Below are 20358 nucleotides of genomic sequence, written 5' to 3'. Positions count from 1 at the left end.
CTGCGGAGTGAGGTAATAACACATAGAGTTTTCAACCAGCTGTCTATTGCAGAATTTAAGTTTCTATTAGGAAAAATTGGACTAGGTAATTGCATTGCTGTTGACAACAAATTTGAAGTTTTTTGGGATGATCTTATGTATACATTCAATGCTTCATTTCCATTAAAAAAAGTAAAAAGAAATAATCTAGCAAATCATCTATTTAAAACGAATATTTCACCCGAACAAAAACAAGAAATAGATAACCTGAAACATGAGAATTGGCTACGTAAGAATACAAATTTAACCTTTAACTACCTGCGCATCAAGTTATAACATAACTACACGCGTGGCGTACTTTGTACGCCACAAGAAAATACACTTAAAAACAGCGGATTTGATTAATTTTTTTTTGAAAAAATACACTTAGTTGTTTGTTATAAACCTTATTCGGCATCAGTGAATACTTGGAGTTCCTTTTCAGTAAGCCAATTGGGATTTATAACAGGAATCATGGAATAACTGGATTCCATGGTAAATAAAATTACTAATAAAAAATTTTTTTAAATGTGATTTTTTACGGGAGAAAAAGTATTGTTTATAAAGATAAATATATTTTGTGCCATAATGACTAAAAAACAATTAAAAATGTACTTATATTACGACTTATAATAATATAATTCTGGGGTAAATTGTCCACCATTGGAAACAACAAATAATAAAATGTAAATTACGATCTTTCCAGAACGCCGATTATAACGAAACTAAAACCAAATTGTAAAGCACATTCCAGTGATAGGTTAGAGAGATAAACAAGGTCAAAAATTAAATTTTTAAATATATTTCCAGTAGAATTCTTATATCTGGCGTACAAAGTACGCCAGCGCGTGTAGTTAAAGGTTAATAAGTAACGAAGAGTATATAATTAAAAAGAATAATATAGATAATAAAATTATACTTGAAAAACAAACTCATTTGTCCAACTTAATAAACAACTCTCAAAATAAAACGAAAACAATTTAGAAATTTGTCAACACAAAATTAGGAAAAAACAAAAACCACGTCATTCCAGAAAAACTTGAAAATAAAGGTTGGCAATATGAAAACAAAAAAGATGCTAGTAATGGCTTTGCAGACTTTTTCACTGGCTCGGTGTTATCAATTATTGTACCAAATAACAGCAATACATGTACGATTAGCAAAAACACGCCTGTTGGCTCATTCTTTTATAGGCCAGTAATTGAAATTGATATATTGGAAATTATAAATATGTACTTTCAATGTTGTTCTGAAGCTATTTCCTTGTGGCATTTTTATAATAAACTATTTTTAATGGGAAATAAGCCACAATTTTACCAAAAATATGATTTTATTAACGTTTCGAAGCCCAAATCGGGTTTCGTTGTCAAAATACAAAATACTACTAAAATAAATAAAAATGTTGTTGCTAAGTAAAAAAAAATTCTTCTAATAATTTATTTAATCTGACTCATTTATATTGGCAATTCAATTATCGCCAATATTTATGAGTTGCGTTCCTGGGACGACTTTACTAAAAGATAGTTCATTCGATTACATGAAATCAATCCCAACTCAAGAATATCAGTCACAAAAAAATCATAGCATGTGATCTGTCTTTAAAAAGACAACCAAATGCAACGATGACAGTAAAATTCTCGCGTTAGAGATTCCATAGTAAATCACGAGGGAAAACCAGGAAAAAACCTCGTGATACTATCCCGACATCGTAAGTATTTGGTCTTACATTTAATTTACTTTCAAAAAACTAATACCAAATTCTGACTTTAATATGTTTAAATTATAAATAATATTAATACTATATAGATATATAAACATATCGAGTTAGTACAAATTTTATATTTTAGTATTACTTATTGTATATCTATATAGTATTAATATTATTTATAATTTAAACATATTAAAGTCAAAATTTGGTATTAGTTTTTTGAAAGTAAATTAAATGTAAGACCAAATACTTACGATGTCGGGATAGTATCACGAGGTTTTTTCCTGGTTTTCCCTCGTGATGTACTATGGAATCTCTAACGCGAGAATTTTACTGTCATCGTTGCATTTGGTTGTCTTTTTAAAGACAGATCACATGCTATGATTTTTTTGTGACGGATATTCTTGAGTTGGGATTGATTTCATGTAATCGAATGAACTATCTTTTAGTAAAGTCGTCCCAGGAACGCAACTCATAAATATTGGCGATAATTGAATTGCCAATATAAATGAGTCAGATTAAATAAATTATTAGAAGAATTTTTTTTTACTTAGCAACAACAATTTTATTTATTTTAGTAGTATTTTGTATTTTGACAACGAAACCCGATTTGGGCTTCGAAACGTTAATAAAATCATTTTTTTGGTAAAATTGTGGCTTATTTCCCATTAAAAATAGTTTATTATGTACTATCAAAAATAAGAGATCTACAGGGTTTGATGATGTACCACTGTTCTTGTTGAAAGAATGTTCTGATAAGATTGTCCCCGTTCTAACTGAATTAATAAACTACTCTGTATCCACAGGAACATTTCCAAATATACTAAAGAGGGCCAAGGTAGTTCCAGTTTACAAAAGAGGAGAAAAAAATCTCCTGTCCAACTACAGAGGAATAACACTTTTAAGTGTCTTGCAAAAATATTTGAAAAGGCTGTTTATGTATAACCAAATTATGTCTTATTTAAATAATGAAAATATTACTACGAGTAAACAGCATGGTTTCGGTCGGGGCATTCTTGTGAGACCGCCACTATCGAGTTTGTACAATCTATCCATGATAAAATTGACAAAAATTTATTTACATATGGTTTGTTCTTTGATTTATCGCGTGCATTTGACTGCTCAAAACCGGAGTTTTTCCGTGAAAAACTTGAGGCAGTTGGTATCAGAAATCCAATGAATTCTTGGATACTCTCATATGTTTGTAATCGTCCGTTTTACGTTGCGATAAACAATATATCTTCTGATATCTTTCACAATAGCCTAGGAACTCCTCAAGGAGGAATATTAGGTCCACTACTTTTTCTTTTATATGTTAATGACTTACCAGAGTATTTTAGAGAACAAAAAGACCTATTTATGTATGCCGATGACACCTGCGTGATAGTTTCCGCAGAAACTTTGGAGCAAGTAGTTATAAAAGTAAAATATTTAACAGGGCGATTCAAGGAGTGGTGTGATAGAAATGGATTGGTTGTAAATTTGGAAAAAACCAAGATTGTAAACTTTTCATACGGTGAGAGAAGAACGACCCAACCCGTTTTTGAACTTAAAATCAGTAACAGAGATGTGGTAGTCAACACAGCAACATATACAACATTTTTAGGCACAGTTATAGACGCTAATTTAAGTTTCGATAAACACATAGATCATTTATGTAAGCAGCTTAATAAGACGTATTTTGCGATAGCGGCATTAAAAAATGATATGCCATCAAGTACATTGATCTCTTTTTACTATGTGCAGGTATATTCCCGTATCGCGCAGAACATCATTATTTGGGGCCGAGCTTCCGAAAGTCTGCTCATCTTTCTCTTACAGAAGCGTATTATCAGACGAATTTTTGACATAAATTACCGTGACAGTTGTCGGGAAGTTTTCAGAAAGAAAAGAATTCTAACGGTACCTTCCGTGTATATACAGGGTGAGCCACGCTCAACGGGACGGAGCCTACCGGGGAAACTGCTAAAAATATTAAAAATTCCTTCCGTAGGAATACGTAGGTCAGTACTGGCTACAAATTAAAATTTGTGAAATATATACAGGGTGTCCCAACTTAGCGTAATGATATAAAGTTATACATTTTTAAATGGAACAACCTATATTTCACTTTAATTTTGAATTGTACTGAACAAAATAATGTTATTTTATTCAACATTCCCTATACCTATTTTTGACAGATTTCGATTTATTTGAGTTTTTCTGAAAATGTACTATTCGTGAAATTATTTAATTACACATTATCGCATGAATTTTAATTAACGCCTTTTTGTCAGTTAATTGTCAACTGTCCATGCTTTACATCAGAATAGTTACCATTTGAAACTAATCTACAGAGTGTTCGCAATCTGAAGTGTCAATGCTGTACAATATTTTGTATAATTACTTTCTTAACTTAAATGGAACACCCTGTATTTTACTTTAATTTTGAATTCTAATCAAAAAAATAATATTACTTTATTAAACAATCCCTATACCTATCTTTGATAATTTTCGATTTATTTGAATGTTTTTGAAAATGCACTATTCTTGAAATTAATTAATTATACTTTATTACATAAAGTTCTAACAAAATACCCTATATTTGAATGCTGTAACAATTATTATAATCAAACTATTATAAAATTTTATATTGATATCTAGTATCTTCAGATCTATTTGCATTATGTTACCTGGAACATTAAATGTCGTTAATTACATAGCTCATTATACATTATAAAGAATGCCATGAAAAAACAAAAGGTACCTAGCTGTCAAACTAATAGTCACAACTATTAACTGTATTGCTGTCAATAGGGCTTTTCATTCACAGTCATTTTTTTCGAGCTTTTGTCATGTGTCACATAATATTAATATATCTACGACATACGTTATTGTTATATACAATAATACAAACCAAAGACATATGACGTAGATATATTAATATTATGTGACACATGACAGAAGCTCGAAACAAATGACAATCGATGAAAAGCCCTATTAATAGAAATATCAGATTATTCAATTGAAGACCGAGTAAATATGATTTTAATACTGGGTCAATGTGATCAAAACAGTTTGTTAGCATCAAGAGTCTATGCTGAGAGATTTCCCTTAAAACGTCATCCTCGTAAAGAAGTATTTGAAAGAGTCTTAACAAGGTTTCGTGAAACTGGCAGTGTTGTTTATACTAAACGAAAATTGATAAATACCATAACTGAAGATGAAAATACCGAATTAGAAGTTATTCAATCAGTTATTGAAAATCCAAATACAAGTACAAGGACGATGGCCAGGGAGATTGAAGTAAGCCAAACTAGTATACGCAGAATTCTTAAAAAATATAAATATCACCCATACCATATTATATTCAAATGCATCAGCATTTGTATGGAACTGATTTTGAACGTAGGTTAGATTTTTAGAGTTTTGTTTATAGTTTCTGGACAAAAGGGAGCAGATCAACATTTTTTTGATAAAATTTTGTTCACTGATGAGTCCACTTTCCATAATAATGGACTCGTGAATCGACATAACTTTCACTATTATAATACGGAAAATCAACATGAATATAGATGTATTGATCGACAAAACCGATGGTCCCTTAATGTATATGGTGGAATAATAGGAGAACATGTGATAGGACCGTATTTTTTTAATGGCCATTTAAATGGACAAAAGTTAAGATTTCTACGAAGAGACATTTGGATACTTTTGCAAAATATCAATTTAAATATTAGAAGAACAATGTTTCTGCAGCTAGACGGTGCTCCAGCACATTACACGCGTAATGTTAGAGATTATTTAGACAGAAAATTTCCCGGAAAGTGGAAGGTAGGGGTGGGGCTGTCAATTGGCCTCCTAGATCACCTGGGTTAACATCAGTGGACTTTTTTTGGGATATATTAAAAGTTTGGTTTATCAAACTCCACCTACAACCGCGGAAGACATGAAAACGCGTATTCGTAATGCGTTTGCAACAGTTACTCCAGAAATGTTAAGAAAAGTAAAACAAAATTTTGAACACAGAGTGAGGTTATGCATTGAAGAAAATGGACACCATTTTAAACATTTAATGTAAATTAATTATTTCCAGCGTGTTTTGTTTAACTTTATGTAATAAAGTGTAATTAATTAATTTCATGAATAGTGCATTTTCAGAAAAACGCAAATAAATCGAAAATTATCGAAGATAGGTATAGGGATTGCTTAATAAAGTAATATTATTTTTTGATTAGAATTCAACATTAAAGTAAAATACAGGGTGTCCCATTTAAGTTAAGAAAGTAATTATACAAAATATTGTACAGCATTGACACTTCAGATGGCGAACACTCTGTAGATTAGTTTCAAATGGTAAATATTCTGATGTAAAGCATGGACAGTTGACAATTAAGTGACAAAAAGACGTTAATTAAAATTCATGCGATAATGTGTAATTAATTAATTTCGCGAATAGTACATTTCAGAAAAACCCAAATAAATCGAAATCGGTCAAGAATAGGTATAGGGAATGTTGAATAAAATAACATTATTTTGTTCAGTAGAATTCAAAATTAAAGTGAAATATAGGTTGTTCCATTTAAAAATATATAACTTTATATCATTACGCTAAATTGGGACACCCTGTATATATTTCACAAATTTTAATTTGTAGCCGGTACTGACCTACGTATTCCTACGGAAGGAATTTTTAATATCTTTAGCCGTTTCCCCGGTAGGCTCTGTCCCGTTGAGCGTGGCTCACCCTGTATATAAACTGTTAACTTTTATTTTCCAGAAGGTTGAACTGTTTAAGAAAAATAGCGATGTTCATTCACATTTTACGAGGAACTGTGACAAAATTTGTTTGATGAAATGTAACCATGCCGGTTTTAAAAAATCTCCTCACTATACTGGCCCTTCTCTTATAATAGACTACCGTTAAGTTTAAAAAATCAAAATAACTTAAGAAAATTCCAAAAAGAGCTGAAAGAGTTTTTGTTGAATAATGCATTTTACTCCTTGGAAGAATTTATCCAAGAGACAGCTGGGTAGTCGCGCATATGAGAGTATTGTATTATTTCTGTTTTTTTTTGTATTTTAAGTGTGCAAGTGATTTGTGTAATTTTTATACTTTATTATGTAATATTTATTATGTAATTCTATATTGACTTACCTTCATACATGTATGACACAAAAGGTGAATAAATTATTTATTTATTTATAATGATTTGCCTTTACAAGCTGATCTTGATAGTTTAAACATTGGAGTTGTAGGAATTGTCTTCATTTAAGTGTTAGTAAGTGTTGTTATATCAGTTTTACTCAAAAGGTGGACATAATTGGCAAAACATTCAATTCCATATATCACAGCTGGTCTTATGGCTATTTTATAGTTTCCTTCAGCTTCATTGGAAATTTTCTGTCACCACACACCCACTGGTTTCCTTCCACTTCATCCAACCGTAATTCTACTGCATGCATCTCCACCTGTGTTACTCTGAAATATTGATCCTAGATATTTAAAACTACACTAAAACCTCCATTAACCGAAATAATTGGGGGAAGGTCGTTTCGGATAACAAGAAGTTCGGTTAAAAATAACATTGTTTTTTCTATTCTTCTTGTATCAAATTACATGGTATTGGAGAGATATAGCTGAAAAACATTGTTGTCAAAAGAAAATAGAAGATTTGCTTAAAAAATCGTGTTTGTTTTCCTTAATTTTATTGCTTTTTTAAATTGAGTTTTTATTGACGAAATTATTAAACCTGTCAGCCATTTTGGTTAAACGATGTTTCGGTTAAAAAGGTTTGGTTAACGGAGGTTTTACTGTATTACTTTTCACAATCATTTCACAATCCAAAGATATTTCATTTGTAGTAACTCACATCTTTAAATGAACATTCCAAATACTCTGTTTTTGTCCTGCTAAGTTTTAAACCTTTTTCCTCCAGAGCTTGTCTCCACTGTTCCAGTTTTTGTTCCAAGTCTCTTTCACTATTTCCTACTAACACGACATCATCAGCATACATTAAGCACCATGGAATGTTACCCGGTAGTTTCGCTGTTATCTGGTCCAAAACTAATGAGAATAAATACGGACTATATGAAGTTTTAAGCCTTTTTCCTCGAGAGCTTTTGCTCTTTTTACTAAAGAGCCTATCTATCTCTATTGTTCCAGATATTGTTCCAAGTCCCTTTCACTATTTCCTACTAACACTACATCATGAACATATATTAAACATCAGGTAACCCTAATAACACCAAACATTCCATGTATGTTCCTAGAATGTACACACAGGACATTGAAAACATTCCTGGAATGTCCTCAAAAGCACAAGAATGTCCCCTAAGTATCCCAGGAAAGTCCTGTGTCAGCATTTTAAATATTCCTTGAATGTCTTGTTGGAACATTCCATGAATGTCTACGAATGTTCTTTGGACATTCACAGAATATTTTTTAGACATTCCCTGGATATAGTTGCTGATGTGACATAATACCTCCGATTTGTTTTTTCATGAGTTTTGTAAGAGAGACTAAAAACTTTTTTTAGTCACCTCCTGTTTTCATATCATATTTTTTGACATGTTTTGTAGTAAATTCAACTATCTACTACAAAACATGTCAAAATTTACATGTAAAAACAGGAGATGATCCTAAAAATGGTTTTTCGTCACATACAAAATTCATGAAAAAGCAGATAGGAGGTATTGTCACATCACCGACGATATACCAGAATTATATGTGGCCATACCAAATAATATATCCTTGATAAATATAAACATTTTTATTGCACAAAATGTTGTCATATATTTTTTCCATAATCATCACTACGATGATGATTCATTGTATTGAATTGTACATTACAATTACAATCTGGTCATAACTGACCAATGAGCAATTTTAATTTAACCTAAATTACTACTGTTCCTTAAAATGAAGAGCTTACCCCATAGCGTCTCTTATCTAATCTAACAAGATCGTGAACTATTCTAACATACACAGGCACACAAGCACTATGCTCTGCTTTTCACTATCACCTATCACTCAAACTACATAGTTCAAAAGGCTTTGTCTTCTTCAATCTTCTAGTTTGCCCAGTAGTATCGAGGAGCTGGATTTCCTCAATATTCTCGTACTTATGAAGTTGTTGCTCGTGACTTCCTGCCATCTTCTTGATGATTATATCCAGATTCCATTCCTAGGTCCTTATGTAGATCACTGTTTGTCACAGACCAAGGAGCATCTACAATATTTCTCAGTATTTTGTTCTGGAATCTTTGTATAATTTTTATATTACTTGGTCTAGTACACCCCCATAGTGGGCATCCAAAGTCCATACAGGTCTTATTAATATTTATTTATAAAGTAATAATCGACAATGTGGAGTTTCTTCCAACTAGCCAATACACTTTCCGCGGATTCTAAAAAAAATGCATGGTAATTTTTCTATTCTTTACAATTAAAAATCAAAAGAAATAGGTACTATTTACAGGTAATAATATGCATAAATATTTCGTTTGATAAAGAATAAAGAAAATTGGAAACGGATTTTATAATACTTACATAATTGTTGAAACAATAGAGATCCAGCCAGAACAAAACTAACAGACAGAACAGCAAAAAAAGCCACTAATTTCCATTTTCCCAATATTCTTTATCTATGCGTTTTCCATTGCATTTGCCTCTATGCATTTTCATGGCATTTTCCTTTTCTTTATCTATGCTATGCAGACATTTTTAGGTTATCTATCATGAAATGGAAATGTGATGACCACGCGACCCTACATAGATACACGCGCGGCAAATTTGAAAATGAACGCAAATTGAATAGTAAATTGCCTCTCTTAAAATGTAGGACATTGGTAGTATGCTCATAGAATGTCTTGTGGTAACATTCCACCAATAATTTAATTAGATGTTCACCGAATGTTCGTTGAATGTCCAGGACATTCAAACATTATGTTAGGGAATGTTACCCTGTAGTTTCGCTATTATCTAATCGAAAATTAATGAGACTAAGCTCCGAGCCTTGATGTAATACTATTTTCACATGAATTTTTTCAGTCTGTCTCACACCTGTCCTAACACTAGTTGTTACTCCCCCATATATGTCAAATTGTGACAAATTGATTATCATATATTTTGATTTCTTCACATATCTGTCTGTCAATTACTCTCTCCCATATTTTCATAATGTGACTAAGTAGCTTTATGACCCTATAGTTTGTTAATTGTTGAGAGTTTTCCTTGATTTTGTAAATAGGTACTAATATATTGCTTCTCCATTCATCTGGCATTTGTCCCACTTACATAATTCTATTAAATAAACTTTCATTCTGTTAAATAGCATCTGGTCCAACTGCTTTATCTTTCTTTATGTATGCATGTTTCTATATTATGCATGTTAAGTATGGAGTTCCACAAGGTTCTGTTTTGGGCCCTCTATTATTTATTATATATATTAATGACTTGCCCAATTTTATAGCTCCATGTAAAACAGTATTATTTGCAGACGACACTACTTTTATTTTTTCTGACAGAAATCGTTCTCTCTTAGAAACCACTTTACGAATGTAAATTCAAATGCTCGATCACGATTCGCAGCAAATAAACTTGACTAAATGACAACAAAACTCAAAATTTATTCATTTCATCTAATCCTTTCGATGCTCGTGTGGAAAAAAATACTGTAAAATTGTTGGGCATGACAATATTGACAACACACTGACTTGGTATAACCATATTGACCATCTCAAAGGTAAACCTTCAAGTACATACTTTATTTTTACTTAGACAACTAAAACTTGTTACAAATATTGATACCTTAAGAACAATTTACTTTTCTCTTTTCCATTATTAACCATTATTTATTAAATATAAAATAATGCCCTTGCCAACACTATGGCTATACAATGTTCTCGTGGAAGCACACAAAACTGCAGATACTTTAATTAAACAGTCTGATTTGCATAATTACAGCACAAGAGGTGCCAACAATATCAGAACAGTCAAATATCGTTTGAGTAAATCACAAAAAAACTCTATTGACTTTAACATATATAATGTCCTACCTAAGGATTTTAAAAACCTTACAATCAATAAATTTAAAGTCATTCTGAAAAAATATCTTCTGAGATTTGCTTTTTACTCTGTTAGTGAATATTTTGATTATTTTAAAGCAGTATCATGGACATGAATATTACTCACCAGTATGTTTTCCGATGTCTCATTTTGTGAATGTGCGTGAATGTATTTATTTTTCTATATATGTTATTTCTATATACACATTATCTTATATATTATATCTTAATAAATAAGCAAAATCATTGGCTAATACTCGTAAAGTGAATGTGAATTTAGTTGGAAATATATAAAATGATGAAGGGTCATCATTCCATACATTTCTGTGCAACTATATACACCGGTGTTTCGGCCTATTTGGGCTTTGTCAGTATAGTGTAGCAAGTTAAAAAAGTTGTTTGTTAACTTGTAAAAGGATTACTACAGGAGCAAGGTTACCATTTTTGGTCAGATTGTTAGAAGACCCGCAGTCGCAAGGCTACAACTAACATTGCCAAGGAGGTAAGGCTACCTGAGGAAATGAAAAGCCATAAAAACCTCAGGTAGCCTTACCTCCTTGGCAATGTTAGTTGTAGCCTTGCGACTGCGGGTCTTCTAACAATCTGACCAAAAATGGTAACCTTGCTCCTGTAGTAATCCTTTTACAAGTTAACAAACAACTTTTTTAACTTGCTACACTATACTGACGAAGCCCAAATAGGCCGAAACACCGGTGTATATAGTAGCACAGAAATGTATGGAATGATGACCCTTCATCGTTTTATATATTTCCAACTAAATTCACTTTACGAGTATTAGCCAATAATTTTGCTTATTTATTTTTATATTTGTACTCGATTATGCAACATCAGTTTATTATATCTTATATATTTTATATATCAAATCGACTTGCTACAATTCAAATTTTTTTTGTAAACGTAGTCAATAATATTTTGAATCTTTGAATCCTTATTTTTTGAAGTGCTTGCACTACTTCCCCGTTTGTTATTTTGGTGACCATTGCGGGGACTGTATTAGGTACTTTTAGGTAATTGGAATATGTTTTCCTTCCATAGCTCCCGCACAATGTGGGAGATTCCAAAGTTGTTGAAATCGGTCTGCTATTTCTTTGCAACAATTTTTTTTCGGTACAGGCATAAGTTTATGTAAACACTTCCAGATTACAACAGCAGTTTCAGTAGGGATAATTCTTCCCACTGTATTATTTCCACAAGCAAAATAAAATGATAGCGATATAAACGAGTACTCAGCAGCAGGGCCGCGTTTAGGTCAATTGACGCCCTAGGCAATTCTCTAGTAGCCGCCCTTCAGACATGACGTTCTTGTGTCATACTTGATGAGAAATTATTTTTAATTACAAAAATTGAAGAAAAATCTTCTGCGTAAAAGGTATATTTATAAAAAAAGTAAATATTATACCTTTTACGCAGAAGATTTTTCTTCAATTTTTGTTATCAATGGTATACAGCCAGCTACAGGAAATTTTTCCTTAGGGATTTTATTTTTAATTCTTGACATTTTCGGAAATGACCTTTCAGCAGACACGTTGGCAACTGGGGTGCACAAATAAATGTGCAAAGCATTTTCAAAATTAGGGAAAATATCTTTCAATCCACTTAGTGCAGTTACTGAAGGTTTTCACCTCCGATTTCGTTGAACCTCCATCGATTTTCATGAAAATTGGTGAGTAGTTAGAGGATACCTCAAGGAACAAAGGTGACATGATGCCAACTTGCGCTTTTACCGTGGTGGTGACGGCCACCCGCCACCCCGTCTCGAGGGTGAAAATTATTATTTTTTTAAATAATACGATAAATCGATAGAGAGACAAATTCTAAGCAAAATTTTTTATATGTATAAAGTTAATAATATAAATCAATACTTTTTGAGTAATTAAAGATCAAATATTTTATTTTTCGTAAAAAATCTCTTTTCCACGTGTAACTCAAAAACTACAAGCTTTTACAAAAAAGCTATTATTACCAAAATTGAAGATAATAAAAAGCTGAATACACTCCTCACTTAAAGAACTAAACTTATGTTAATTCAAAGTGAGTTATGGGTAATTGAATGTATATTTTTTTCGATGAGTACTCAAATCTAAGTATTCAAGCTTAAATAACGGGAAAACGATGCATTTTTTAAAATATACCTGCTAAGCACTTGTCAAATTACTTCGAAGTACCTATCAAAGAAGTTAATAGTATCACAATTAAGCAAGTTAATATGAAAATAAGAGAACCCTTTAGAACTTTTTAGGAAAAAGTGAAAAATAAAACATACGCCATTTTCACAAAAATTAAAATTTATAATAATTCTTAGAAGAATTTCTTTATACAGGTAAAAATATTTGATACAAAAAAAACTAAAATTTGGGTAGACATATATCACTTTTTACGTCTATTGAGTAGTTTTGGAATTATCAAAAGAAAATGAAAATTACGATAATTTTAAAAATTCTTATTTTTTAAAATTATATCTTCTTTTAAAAATATGCATTTTAAACCTGTCAACATTGTTGAAATCATTACTTATGCTAATACAGGGTGTTTCATTGGGAAACGGAAATACTTCAATGGTGAATAGAGGTCACCGAGGCCGTTCTAGGTATATTAAATTTTTTGCCCTACCGACTTTTATATCCGAGTTACAGGGTGTTTTATCGATTTTTCTCATTTCTTTCCTAAGCCATAACTTTAGAACCACCCTGTATATTTTTTTAATATTTGGTACACATATGTCTCATTTAAAACCGAAACGACCGACATACTAATCACAAGAAACATCCAGGTCCGGATTAACAAAAAATTGTAAAGTAATTGTGACCTTAAAACAACACCCTGTATATTTAAATTTTGAAAATATGTTTGCATATTTGAAAAGGGCACAAAAAACTAAGTCTAATGGTTCGCTTCGATTTTTCGGCCAGATAATTGTTTGACTTTTGTTGTTGAAGTTATGTATATTGATTTTTTTAAGAACTCAGCATTAAAAAGCAGGTATTATTAACTTTTAATTATAAATTATTTAAGTTATTAAATAAATATTCATTTTAAAATAAATCAATACTTATTTACCACATTGGAAAGACCCAATTATTAATCTCAAGAAAAATCCAGGCCCGGATTAACAAAAAAACATAAAGTAATTGTGACCTTGAAACAACACCCTGTATATTGACATATTCAAAATTTGTTTGCACATTTGAAAAGACCACAAAAATCCGAGTCTATTGGTTCACTTTGATTTTTTGTGCAAAAATTTAACTTTAATTTTTAAATTAAATATATTCAAATTTTTAAGAACCCTGAAATTAACAAGCAGGTTTTAAAGCACTTTTAATAATAAATCATTCAAGTTAATGAATAAATACTAATTTTAAAAATAATCAGTTATTATTTACTGCGTTAGAAGGACTCAATTACTAATCACAAGAAAACTCCAGGTCCGTTTTAACAACAAAATACAAAGTTATTGTGACCTTGAAAAACACCCTGTATATTGAAATTTTTAAAATACGTTTGCACACCTGAAGAGGGCACGAAAAACTAAGTTTAATGTCCCGCTTTAATTTTTTGTGCAGACCATTTAATGATATTACTGTTAAAATTATATCGAAATTTTTATTATGAGTTCCCAGAGTTCTTAAAAATTTCGACATAATTTCAAAATTAAATTCATTAAATTGTCTGGCCAAAAAATTGAAGCTAACGATTAAACTTAGTTTTTTGTGCTCTTTTCATACCTATGTGCAAAGATTTTGAAAATTTCAATATAGAGGGTGTTGTTTCAAGGTTACAATTACTTTATATTGTTTTGTTAATCCGGATCTGGATTTTTGTTGTGATTTGTAAGTGGGTCGTTCGAATGTCGTAAATAAGTATTGATTATTTTTAAAATGGGTGCTTATTCAATAACTTTAATAATTTATTGTTAAAAGTGCTTTAAAAATCTGCTTTTAATTTCACTGTTCTTAAAAGTATCGATATATTTAATTTCAAAATTAAAGTCATTAAATTTCCTTCACAAAAAATTAAAGCAAACCGATAAACTCAGATTTTTGTGGATGTTTTAAATGTGCAAACAAATTTTGAAAATTTCAATATACAGGGTGTTGTTTTAATATCACAATTACTTTATGATTTTTTGTTAATCCGGACCTGGATTTTTCTTGTGATTAATAATTGGGTCGTTCCAATGTGGTAAATAAGTATTGATTAATTTTAAAATGAGTATTTATTCAATAGCTTTATTAATTTATAATTAAAAGTTAAATAATACCTGCTTTTTAATGTCAGAGTTCTTAATAAATTAAATATAATTTCAAAATTAAAGTCATAAAATTGTCTGGCCGAAAAATTGAAGCGAACGATTAGACTTAGTTTTTTGTGCTCTTTTCAAATATCCAAACAGATTTTCAGAATTTTAATATACAGGGTGTTGTTTTAAGGTCACAATTACTTTATAATTTTTTGTTAATCCGGACCTGGATTTTTCTTGTGATTAGTATGTCGGTCGTTTGGGTTTTGGATGAGACACATGTGTACCAAATATTAAAAAAATATACAGGGTGGTTCTAAAGTTATGGCTCAGGAAAGAAATGGGCAAAATCGATAAAACACCCTGTAATTCGGTTATAAAAGTCGGTAGGGCAAAAAATTTAGTTTACCTAGAACCGCCTCGGTGATCTCTATTCACAATTAAAGTATTTCCGTTTCCCAATGAAACACCCTGTATTAGCATAAGTAATGATTTCAACAATGTTGACAGGTTTAAAATGCATATTTTTAAAAGAAGATATAATTTTAAAAAATCAGAATTTTTAAAATTATCGTAATTTTCATTTTTTTTTTTTGATAATTCCAAAACGACTCAATATACGTAAAAAGTGATATATGTCTAACCAAATTTTAGTTTTTTTTTTTATATCAAATATTTTTACCTTTTTACTATTTCTGTAGGGTAAAAAATAACCGAGCTAGAAACGTTTAAAGCTTAAATTTTGCTGCGAGAACTATGTAACCGGAGCCATTTAACCTTTTATTTTTAAAAAAGTAAGGCGTTTAAAAGATTAAATTCAACGTGGTTTAATAGCCATTAAAATTAACTTTCAAACGGTTTTTAGATATACCTGATGTCGTAAAAATTAACGGAGTTATTTAATTTTTTGGAAAAATTTTTAAAAGATAAATTTTGAAAAATATTTGGTGCATAAATTTTAATGCTATCAACTTGTTCGGGGGCTCATTTGATAGATATTTCTAAGTACTTTGACAAATTTTTAATAAGGTTACGTTATAAAATGCATCATTTTCCCGTTAGTTAAGCTTGAATACTTAGATTTGGGTACTCGCCGAAAAAAATATATATTCAACTACCTATAATTCACTTTTAGTTAATATTAAAAGGTTTTTCCAGTAAGGAGTTTATTTCATTGTTATTAGCTTTAATTTTGGTAATAATAACTTTTTTGTAAAATCTTATAGTTTTTGAGTTATTTATGAAAAAGCGGTTAAAAACATGCATTGTTCTCACGAAAAATTAAAATCTTTGATGTATCATAACTCAAAAGGTTTTGATTTATTTTAATAACTTTATGTAACAAATTTTGCTTAGAATTTGTCCCTCTATCGAATTCTGGGGATATTTTTAATAAAATGATTTTCCACCCCCAGGGTAAAAGCGCAAGTTGACACCATGTCACCTTTGTTCCTTAAGATATCCTCTAACCAATCACCAATTTTCATGCAAATCGATGGAGGTTCAACGAAATCGGAGGTAATAGCTTATATCCACTTTCAGTGACTGCACTAACTCATCTTTAAATATTAAGATATGTCAATTGGTGATTTTATTGTGGTATCCAAATGACCCTTTACGTGAATGCATTCATGTATAAATGATCTATCTTGGTCGTCTTTATTTTGTATCAGATTTTCAGCTTCCTTAATAATTTCTTCATTGCTTAATTTTGGCAAATCTGTTAATAACACGAAAACGTTGATAAATTAGTCGATAAGATTCCAGACGTCTATTCAGGTCTCTTATCAGTGTCGTTTATAATATAGAATGTGTGGATTTTCATCTCATCACTAGCTGAAAAGTTTAGTTCATCATCGACTCCCTCGTCAAATTGAATTTTTCTTTTTCTCTTTCTTATTTCTCTATATGTTTTATGTGCGCACAATTTTTTGGCTTCCTTGCGGTAAAGTAATTTGAAAGAGCTTCATACTCTTTAATGACAGAAGCCAGATCCATAATTTTTATATACAAATATTTTTGTACAGTATTTTTGCCGCCCTCTCATAATGGGCCGCCCTAGGCAACTGTCTATATTGTCTAATGGATAAAGTGGCCCTGCTGAGCAGCCAAATATCTGAAAACATAATATATTTTTAATTAATTTAAGATTAAAGTAGCGGAACTAATTGTTTTATTATTATATTCTAGGCCAAAAATGGATTAAGTGGAGAAATATACGGACTGTTTTTAGCAGACACTTGAACTAGCGGTGGCAAGTGAAGGAAACCCTACTATCTAAAGGAATCATTGCAATTTGTAATTCCTTTTTAAAAGCCGGCAACAATAGACATTACTGGAAACCTACATTCATCTCTTGAAGATACCCAAGCAATGAACGAAAGTAATAACACTGAGGCAGCTGATGTAGATCTCATAATCAGTTGTAGAGGACAAACAGACTACACAGTCAATCGCAGAGCAAATTCAATCTCCCAAGGAGAGAACCGAAAAAACAGACAATCGCTGATGACTTGAAATTCTGGATGGTTGTTGATGATTTTAGAAATTAATTGTCTTAATAGATTGGAGTTGTGGGAATTGTCTTCATTTAGGTGTTAGTAAGTATTTTATTCAAAAATTCAACAGATTTGACCCAACATTCCATACATAACAGCTGATCTTATGGCTGTTTTATAGGGTTTGTTCCAACACAACGAGAAGCGCCATGTAACGATCACGTTACTATAAAATAATATGTTCCATGCGTTCTGTGTCTGTATATCGTGCGTTCTATGGGTTATTTTGGTTACTGCGCAGGGCTGTGATCGTTACATGGACGGTTTCTCGTTGTGTTGGAACAAACCTATAGACTTTTTCCTTCAGCTTCATTGGAATTTTTCTGTCGCAACACACCACTAGCTTCATTCCGCTTCATCCAACCCTAATTCTACTGTATGCATCTCCACCTGTAATACTGATCCTAGATACTTAAATCTATTACTTTTCATAATCATTTTACAATCCAAAGATATCATTTTATTTGTAGTAACTCGCATCTTTAAATGGACATTCCAAATACTTTGTTTTTGTCCTACGAAGCTTTAAACGTTTTTGTCCAAGAGTTTTGGCCCTATTTTAAGTCCCTGTGACTATTTCCTACTAACACTACATAATCATAATGGCATCTACACTGTGGGCCGAAATAAAGGAGTACATTTTTTAGTTGAAAATAACTTTTTTTGTTTTTTGGGCGATTTAATTTTTTTTGCAGGGCTAATAGCCTAACATGCCCTCAACACGATTGCAAATTTGGAAACAAAAACAACGTACAGGGTCGGACTTATAAAAAAAATTATGTAACGGTGCATTTGAGCTCATTGCAAATAAAACCTGTCGTAGCTAAAATTGAACTGATATGCTCTTTTGGTAGATTAACTATCCAGAACACTTCAGTAAACATAAAATTTTTCAAAATTACCGGATTCGCAAAATATCATTTTTTAATTTAAATAATGTTCAGAATGCGCCTTCGCCATATAATTTAAAAAAATCCCGAATTTGTAAAATATCATTTTTTTCTTAAATTGGGAAATCTTATTCGAGTACTTTTCTAATATGTTCACCAGAACGAAACCCTCTTAACACTAAATTACATCTTTTCCGTCGTTTTTGCCTCATATTAGCAATAATTTTTGTTAAATGTCGTAAGAATTTCTCAAACGCTCAAATATGTCAATTTTACTTGGTAAGCCATGACTGCTTAGGTTGCCATGGAATTTGTTTGACATTTATAGTTAAATAAGTAAATTGGCCAGTTCATAATGCCACTTTTAAGCAAAGAGGACAGAATATTAATTAAATATTACCGTGAAAAATACATTTATGGTACAAGAAAAATTGTAAATGCATTTCCTGAGAAAAATTGGCATATTGGAACGATAGGAAAGTTCTTAAGACATCTAAGGGAAACCCATGGGTCTCTTGAACATAAAAGTGGAAGAGGAAGGAAGCAAACCTCAAGAACTGAAGAAAATATTGCTAGAGTAAGGGTTGTTTTAGGAAATATGCAACCTGGCCAATCTGTTGGAACAAGGAAAATTGCAAAAGAAACTAGGATTTCCCGCACATCAGTTCGAAGAATCATTAAAGAAGATTGCCATCTTAAGGTATTTAAAAAAGTTTACTGTCAAAGACTTAAAGAGTTTACTGCCAATGTTTTGAGTTTTTAAAAGAGTTTACTGCCAATGTAAGAGAAAAACGACTGGAAAGATGTAATTTGCTACTAAGAAGATTTCGCTCTCGTGAAGACATTAGAAAAATATGGTTTTCAGATGAAAAAATGTTTTATTTACGGCCTGCTAAAAATACCCAAAATAATAGGGTGTATTCTGACGTACAATTTAGGAGAGAAATTCCACTAGAGCATCTTTTAATTGAAAAAAGTCATTTTTCAAAAGGTGTAATGGTCTCTGTTGGGAAAATATCGTCTGATTTTTGTTGGTGCCGGGGTAAAACTTAATTCAGAAATATATCAAGAACAAATCTTACAGCACCTATTACCTGAAATTGAAGAAGTATGTGCTGATTACACTTTTCAGCATGATGGTGCTCCTTCGCACACTTCCCACAATACAAGGATATTCTTGAGTGAAAATTGCCCGGACTATATTGAGCCAAAGATGTGGCCACCTAACAGCCCAGAATTAAATCCGGTTGACTATTCTATTTGGGGAATTTTCGAACAAAATTTATATGACGGACAACAATTTGAAACCATCGAACAGCTCAAAGAAAGAATGCAGTTTGTTTGAAACAATTTTGAACCAGGTATAGTAAATGGGGCTATCAATTTATGGCGCAGACGACTTCAAGTGGTAAACAATAATGGTGACATTCATAATATTTTAGTCTAAGTTTTAAAATTATTAAACTGTTTTCATAAATGTGTTATTTGTTAAAATGTTATATTTTCCTAATTTAATAAAAAAATGATAATTTGCGAATCCGATAATTTTGAAAAAATGTCCTTTTTACTCTGAAGTGTTTTGGATTAACCTACCAAAAAAGTATATCAGTTTAATTTTAGCATAGACAGTTTTCATTTGCAACGAGCTCAAATGCACCGTTACATAATTTTTTTATAAGTCCGACCCTGTACGTTATTTTTGCTTCTAAATTTGCAGTCATGTTGAGGACATATTAGGCTATTAGCCCTGCAAAAAGAAATTTAATCAACCAAAAAATAAAAAAGTTATTTTTAACTAAAAATGTACTCCTTTATTTCGGCCCACAGTGTATACTCCTAGCGGAGTGATTGCCGCCCTCTTTGGGCTATTCCGAT

At 31.2% G+C, this 20358-nt stretch overlaps 1 protein-coding gene across 1 annotated transcript in view; it reads left to right on the top strand.

The window, feature by feature from the left end:
• The window catches only part of LOC126878685 (uncharacterized), a 30253-nt gene extending 11905 nt beyond the window's left edge, over nt 1-18348 (top strand). The window contains exon 3 of the transcript XR_007695734.1: nt 17226-18348. The gene's annotated coding sequence lies outside the window, so the exon portion shown is untranslated. The remainder of the gene's footprint in view (nt 1-17225) is intronic.
• The last annotated feature ends 2010 nt before the right edge of the window (nt 18349-20358 follow it).

Source organism: Diabrotica virgifera, chromosome 10, assembly GCF_917563875.1.
Source record: "Diabrotica virgifera virgifera chromosome 10, PGI_DIABVI_V3a".
Classification (NCBI taxonomy): domain Eukaryota; kingdom Metazoa; phylum Arthropoda; class Insecta; order Coleoptera; family Chrysomelidae; genus Diabrotica; species Diabrotica virgifera.
The sequence above is the reverse complement of the archived record's forward strand: the minus strand, read 5'-3'. Positions and strand labels throughout refer to the sequence as shown.